The following is an 8,498-nucleotide window of genomic DNA, read 5'->3' on the forward strand; positions in this document are numbered from 1 at the left end:
GCATTCTACATACATATATAATCCAATAATCTGATAGATAACCCAATAATCTGATAGATAATTCCATAGTTCAATAGATAACCCAATAATCCAATGGTTGGAGAGAAAGAGAGAAACATTTTATCATCAGACTTTTAGGGTGTCATCATGACTAAAATCTGGAAACTTAAAGTGAAGATATGCATGACATTTCTCCTTCACATCACTATATATATATATATATACTAGTGGTCCCCCTCTCGGCTTCACCCGAGACTTACTAAATGGAACACCGTAGTGTGTTGACATGTAATGTGAAACGTTTTCAGTTAGAAATTTTACATTTATTCCTAAAACTCCTCAGAACAAAAATCTTCTTAAAATATATGTGTTCGCAATCCATACAGTTTATTTGGTCAAATAATGAGATGCAAAACTTAAATAAAATTTAATTATGCTGAAAAGTACCATGCGTTCTTTATGTCATAAAATAATCGTTGGCCATGAGAAGCCGTTGATTTGCAGTTTCTCTCGTGTAATTTACGAAAAGGGTTATTTTTTAAGCTCCCAAAAATATATTAAAAAAATTTTTTTTCTCTTATCTCACAACTTTATTACCAGAGCAACAAAATTCTCGAGCTTAACCTCTACAATTTTTATTGCTACAAAAATTCAAATAAATTTTTTTGTTATTTAAAAACCTGAATTTGGATCTACAAAGATTTGAGAAAATAAATTTTTTAATGGTGACACTCATCAATCCTGGAGGTTCAAGGTGAAAGTAGACCGAAATCACTTATCCATTGGAGAAGAGCGTCATCGGTATCTAGGATACCCAGCTGCACGACGCTCATTTATTTTCCCGATGCAGCTCGATGAACTGCAAACAGACGACTGCGAAAACTATCGAAACTATTTTCAACATAAAAACCATAGTAAAACCATCTAGGAAGTGTCAAGAATCGGTATGCAAAATTTCAGCAAAATCGGTTTGGCAGTTTTCGCGGTTAGCGATTACAACAGTTTTAGCGACTTTGCTTTATATATGAGTAAGATATGTATATATATATATATATATACCTACATGCCTCTCCAAAATTTTTCCTGTGCTCATCGTGTCCCACGCTGAGGACCACCTTGCCCCATAGGGGGGCAAAACGGTCTTTTCAGAAAGGTGTAGTAATTTGTTTTTTATAACATTATTTCTTTGCTCCTTCCACTTAAATTTAATTTAACTCCATTACACATACTTTGCACTTCAAGAATCACCCTTTATAATTAGTAATGCACTTAAATAAAAAATATGAGAGTTTGGTGAATCTAGGGTGTCCATACCATCCACCTTTCCCCTAGGTGTCCTACCACAACAACACCTCATCTTGTCAGTCGTTGTTTGAATGGCTGGGTACATTTTACATGCTTATGAGTACGCACATATACATTTGACCTCGATTTGCCACATCTACTTATCTCATTGTTTGTATTATTGCTCATTTAGGGTATGATTTTACTATGAGAGAGTCATATCCACCACCTCCCTCTTGTGAGGCATCGTTGCGTCTTCCTATAAACGGCATATCTGCATGCCACGGTGAAATGCTATATATCAGTAACCTATTTATATGATATCCTAGTGATTAGTTCATATAAAAAACACCACCTAGTTACCCGTGAAGAAGTGACGGAACGGAGTCTCGAATCCGAGCTCTCGAGGCGTGAAGCAAGCGCTCTACCATCTTAGCCACTGAGGACTCCCAACAGTGCATGCTATCATCTACTGTGAATTTGTGAAATTAGGAAGTACCTGTAGCTGATATCACACTGTTGGCAGCTCTGCTTGATTTTAAGAACACGCCTATTCCAACTATACACAGGAAAAATTTGGCTTGCAGCTAACTTAACGATAAGACCATTTCTTGGACACTGAGCCTGAAAAAATCTTGTTTTGACCATTTCGAGATACACATGTCTCGTTTTCGTTGTTCTAACGACTTTTTGACCTATTTTTTTTTGGTAAAGTTGTGAACTAGGATTAAAAAGAATTAATTAAACCAAAATACATCAGGCATACTGGCAAAAATACTTATTTTTCAGTATTTGAAAATTCGAATATGCAAATCTGAAGTAAATAGTAGCGCGGTCGCTGAGGCTTCGTCTGCTTTCTCAAACTTACCTCGTCGTGCTCCTGCGTGACTTGATATGTAACTTATATCTATTTTACGTTAAATCTTTTTTTTATAATTTTCAATAAAAGATACAAAAATGTTATGAAAATTCTTACATCCCTAACATATTTGATTACACATTAAATATATACACACAATTCTATGTTTTTTAGGTTAGTAATCGTTAACAACCAGATATATTATATCATAGTAAAAATTTGTTACTGCAATTATTTACTACCGTCCTGAAACAAGATACTTTAACTTATATAAACCTCATTTATAGATAGAATTAAGGTAAGAAAAATAATTACAGCAATGATGATTTATATCCTTGCAACTTCTGCAACATAAAATTTTTAACACCTGAAAAATTAAGGATTCATAAATTGTAACATAGAAAATTAAAGGGTTTTTCATATTTTTTTTTTCATGGCTTATATGAATTAATAAATGCCTGTTTTGATAGATGGGTTAAAATGACGTATGAAATGTCACAACATTAAATTAACATAAATTATTGTTTTAAAAGCTTGATTGTGTCTGTCCATTTGATTATACCTTTTTCTAAATTCTGTTTTTTTTATTAAGAAAGTCCTCAGTATATCAAGAATTTTATCCTTGGAAAAAGTAGACATGGACCAGAAAGAGATTATCCAAATGTAATAGTTTAATCACGTTAAATAAATTACGTTACTTGAGAGACATATAGTGAGTAAGGGGGAGAGAATAGACAGAGGGGGACCTATGATCAGCAGCTTGAAAAACCAAAGAAGCGAGGTGTGACTTAGATACTAAATTTCGTAGATCGTTTTCATTTTTTCACTATTTTGATTGCTGTTTTGATGCAGATGATAAGCCTTGAATACATATTCACTTTTAACATAAACCCATTTTCCAAGACCTACGTATTTTAATACCTATTTTACTTAGACTTACTAAAATATTCACGTTTTTACCACTGTCAAACCTATCAAATGTTTCATTTGCATTCTACGCGTTAAACCGTTTGCTGAAAACAACAGTATCGACAGTATCGTAAGTATACACACATATCTGCATACAGACCATAGATTTGCTACACGTACACACCTCTACATATGCGAGCAAGTGCCCGACCTACAAAAAAATAGTAGGGCAACTCTATCACGACCTTTTCAAACGCAACTTTGTATTTAACCGATAGATTTGAACTAAAGCTTGATTTAATAGCAGAATTTTAACTGAAAAATGACCTAGTTTATTAGTAATCGACAAAATAACGTCTTGGTATATGAGTTATTTTTAATTTTTCACTGATACAGGCTTCAGGTTGTTTCCATCAGAGGTCGCATTAACTTGCTTTTAGGTACGAATTAGATCCAACACAATTGATATATCTTATGTGGCTACATATTTGGGGACTGTGGGCCTGGTTCTGAATACGCCTTTAAAAAATCTGTTCAGCAATTGAGACTTTGACCAATCTTCGTTGTTAATCAAAACAACTTCTTCACAAAAAGAGGTCAAAGTGCTATACGCTGCACCTTCCTCATATTTATTTGGTGAGCACTTTAAGATATCTTGTTTTCTGGCCTTCAAAAGGGTCTTTCATTGCAGCTGCACAAAATTTTCACCAGAACTTGAACACTATACTATATTGTTTAATGGTACTGCTGGATACAGAAGCTACCATAATTTCTATTATTTTTGCACCCAGGTTTTGCCTCTCAAATGTTTATCTTATAATAGCCCTGCTACCCGGATAAGGTCAGAGGCCAATGGATGAATCCTTGATCTATAAGGAGAGTTTAAGAGGTTCTGAGATGGTTCTGAAATAATCGGCTCTTTTACGAGTAGCCTTCAAAACTCTGAATACCAAGTTTGCGAAACTTATAAAAGGACAACTAGAATACCACACGAGCCCTCCTCTTTGACTTTTTTTATTCTTGCTATTAAGGCAAAGAGGAAAGGTCGTACCAAAACTCGCTGGTTCATGGGATAGTGAGAGTATTAACAGCTAAGGCACTTGCGTTTCTGTCCCACGAGCAATATCCTACACAATTTGATAATAATACTACTGTCTTCTTGCTCTTTTGCCATAATTAAGGAAATTTAAATGAAAAAACTTGGAATCTTGGAGCATGGCTATTTATTTCATATATTAGTTGGACAATGTGATCCAATATTTCGGAGTCATCCTGACTCCCTCTTCAAGAAACTGTACAATTTACAATATTTATAATATAAAAAACATTATGACAAATTACATTAAATGAAAATATAAGTCACCTATGCAGATGCGAACATGAAAATGCCAAACGCAGCATGACTGATAAAGACTAGTCAGTCATTACCATGGCAATGGAGTACTCATAATTAAATAAACTTAATATTATAAACTTTACCAGTCAAAATGTATATACAGTTAAGTTATCTACAATATAAGTCACATCCTGACTCAGCACATGTAACTGAAAGATATTAAATGTAGTAATATGGTGTTAAGGTCTTGTCACCACATAAGGGTGCACCCACGGTCAATGTATGTACAAGGAAACAAGGACTAACAGAAACGTGGCCATCAAGTGGCACACCTATCAGGCAACACTCGTCAAGAGCAACGCCACCCATGCATCCTGTCTCTAAGTTCATATAAAAAGAACTTGTAATGATCATGTAGTTTATTGGTATCTAGTTTTCTATTAACATTACGGTTGAAGTACGAAATATATAACATCTTCGAAAATTCCCTTTTAAATTTGTTGTTTTCTTGGTCCAAAATTTTGACTTCATCGAACTTGAAAGTATGGCTGAACTCATTACCATGAATGGTTACCCTACATATTTCATAGAAAAATACATTAAAGCCAGAATAAGTATTATCAATAGATTTAATAAAAACAAAAACCACATTAACTCACTCACCAATTGTGAGATGTCGCCACCAGTCATGGAAAGTAGTTCTAGACTCTCATTCATTATTTTACCCTTCTATCCTCGTCTCGAAAAGACTCTCCGTTCATTTTTTTCTAAACACTAATTAAAAACTATTTTCCAAAACTCTAATAAATTTACAAACATAATCCGACTAGGTAAAGATCAGACTCCAAAATTGCAAAGAAGTGGCATTGTTTACAGGATAGAGTGCGAGTGCGGATTGTTCTATGTAGGCCAAAGTAAGCGCAGGTTGGCCACACGTATTGACGAACATAAGAGAATGGTTCACAAGTGTGATAAAAATTCTGTCATTGCCGCGCATTGTTCTGAGTTCAGCCATACTTTCAAGTTCGATGAAGTCAAAATTTTGGACCAAGAAAACAACAAATTTAAAAGGGAATTTTCGAAGATGTTATATATTTCGTACTTCAACCGTAATGTTAATAGAAAACTAGATACCAATAAACTACATGATCATTACAAGTTCTTTTTATATGAACTTAGAGACAGGATGCATGGGTGGCGTTGCTCTTGACGAGTGTTGCCTGATAGGTGTGCCACTTGATGGCCACGTTTCTGTTAGTCCTTGTTTCCTTGTACATACATTGACCGTGGGTGCACCCTTATGTTGTGACAAGACCTTAACACCATATTACTACATTTAATATCTTTCAGTTACATGTGCTGAGTCAGGATGTGACTTATATTGTAGATAACTTAACTGTATATACATTTTGACTGGTAAAGTTTATAATATTAAGTTTATTTAATTATGAGTACTCCATTGCCATGGTAATGACTGACTAGTCTTTATCAGTCATGCTGCGTTTGGCATTTTCATGTTCGCATCTGCATAGGTGACTTATATTTTCATTTAATGTAATTTGTCATAATGTTTTTTATATTATAAATATTGTAAATTGTACAGTTTCTTGAAGAAGGAGTCAGGATGACTCCGAAATATTGGATCACATTGTCCAACTAATATATGAAATAAATAGCCATGCTCCAAGATTCCAAGTTTTTTCATTTAAATTTCCTTAATATCCTACACACTTGGCTTTGAGTCTCATTGTTAACAAGTCTATCAAAGGCTTATTGATGACTCTGCAGATGTCTTGAAATGCACTATCTGGCAGTTCTCATTCTGTATCTAAATTATTAATCCTAGATTCTTCGTCTGCTATATTTTCCTTAGACGTGACGTATTCCACGATCCTTTTCTATTCCGCGTAAACCCAAATCCTTTTCTCCTCATACCAGAGTTATAGGTCCTTAGTCATCTCATGAAGATCTTGATGTTTTGTTCCACCATTTTATTCATGTACGCCAGCGCTGTTACATTGTCTATACGAGGTAAAATCTGAGCATCAAATCGAGAGTTAGCAAAGCATCTAATGACTAAATACGCTGCCTTTATTTCTAACCAATTAGTATGTCTGTCTCTCTCCGTTGCGTTTCAAAGGCCATGAGTTTTCAGCTCTCAATTTGTCGCGCCCCAGCCCGATTGTGAGGCGTCTGAAAAAGTTACAAATTCAAAACCGCAACTAGATCTTTAACCCTTTTTTGTACCCATGTGTAATTAGCGCTCTTTGTTTTAACGTCTCTAACTCCTTATAGTCGAGCCAGCTGTACGCTACAGCGGGGCAAGCTGTCACTAGTGTTCCTATGACCCTAGATAATTTTTCCAGCGATATCTTAGTCGTCTTTATAAGCTTTGCTGTCAATGCTTTTATGCCTAACCTCTTGTCTAATAACAGGAAAAGTCTCATTCCAGCTGAGTCTATGATTAACCTTAGATCAATAACTTGCCAACTCAGAATCAAACAACTTTTATCCCAATTAATCTCAAAGCCTGGTGATAAAAACAAAGTTACTAGTGAGCCTTTCAGTCTTTCGCACTGATCGCAAAACTCACCAAAAATTGAAAAGTCGTCTAGATATGCTATAATCTTAAAACCCAGCTCTCTTACGTATGTTAAGATAAGTCTAATAAGTTTTGTAAATAACCACGGAGCCGATGCTAACCTAAATCGTAAAACCTTGAATTGATAGAGAGATCCTTCAAAACTAAATCTTAAATATTTCCTTTATGCTGAATTCATAAGTACCACATGATATGCATTTTTAAGGTCGATTTTGACCATCCAGTCTCCCAGGTCTAATAAACTAAGTGTCGTCTGCATATCCTCAATCTTAAAATGTGATACGTTGAGAATTTTATTAAATGTCTCCAAGTTTGGCTTGGAAATCTAAAATCTATAAATAACGAAAAGGGCTATTTTGTAACGCTGTTAAGATTTTAAACTCTCAGAAATTAAACATTAAAAAAAAATTTTTTTTCTCTTATCTCACAACTTAATTATCAGAGCAACAAAGTCCTGGAGTTTAATCTCTACGTTATTTATCGTAACAAAAATACAAATACATATTTTACCTATTTAAAAATCTGGAAGATTCAAGAGATTACTATGAGGGTTGTAATGAAAAGCTGATTTCTCAATTAATAAATTATTTCATTATTTTCTCGACACCTAAAATTGTATTCATAAGATGCATTTGAAGTTTTCCTTCTAATTCGACTTCTTGTGACTTTTGGCATTGTTGAGACTCTTGCAAGCCCTAGAGGCTATTTTTTTCAACTTTATTAGGTTGTAATATATTTGTTGGCAAGGTAGTTCGACGTCGAATGAACCTGAAAAGGACCAGTGAGCTTATTAAGTAAAGTGTTTCTTGACTGAAGTTTCCAGCAAACGTGACTGACTGGATACCTCAGGGTGATCTTCTCTGGCCTTCTGTTAAAGCCCCAGACTGATCGAGAGAAAAATAACGAAGTACGAAGCTTTGGAGCTAGCTGTAGAGATCTTCTCCAACGTCTTCTGGTATAACGTCAAAGACGTTGGTGTTTAAAGCACATCCTTTTTTTGCAGACTCTGTTGTTTTAGTGATCTAGGGTAAAGAGATTGGTTAAAGATGCTTGCCCGTTGGAGACTTTCCCGTTGGCTCACGTTTATTATTTTTTCTTCATAGCTGTTAGGTTTTCCCAGCGCGGACCTTAGAGAGGATCGGTGATTCCTGGTTGGATGCTTAAAGTAAAGAGGATAATATAGGGTCGTCGGTCACCCGGGTTTCCAGCCTTGCGACGAACAACTTTGCTCGTGACGTCTGCCAGTGAATGACCGACTTGGTTTAATAGTGGCCGGCTTTGCATAATCTTTTAGTTGACGAATAGTCTCCGGAAATGGTTGTAAAAATGTATCTATTGGCAAGGTAATTTAAACTTAGGTTGCCCTTAAAAGAACCGATGAGATTGATGGTTAAGTAGGGAACGTAAATACTTATCATGGCCCTGAAAAGGGCTGGTGGTGAAACTTGCATATTCCTTATTATTATTCTTGATGATGAAGAGCCAACTGCAGGTAGCTTGACGCTTAT

Source organism: Copidosoma floridanum, unplaced genomic scaffold (assembly GCF_036245765.1).
Source record: "Copidosoma floridanum isolate Cflo_tuat_1 unplaced genomic scaffold, Cflo_Japanese_pri ptg000006l, whole genome shotgun sequence".
NCBI lineage: Eukaryota > Metazoa > Arthropoda > Insecta > Hymenoptera > Encyrtidae > Copidosoma > Copidosoma floridanum.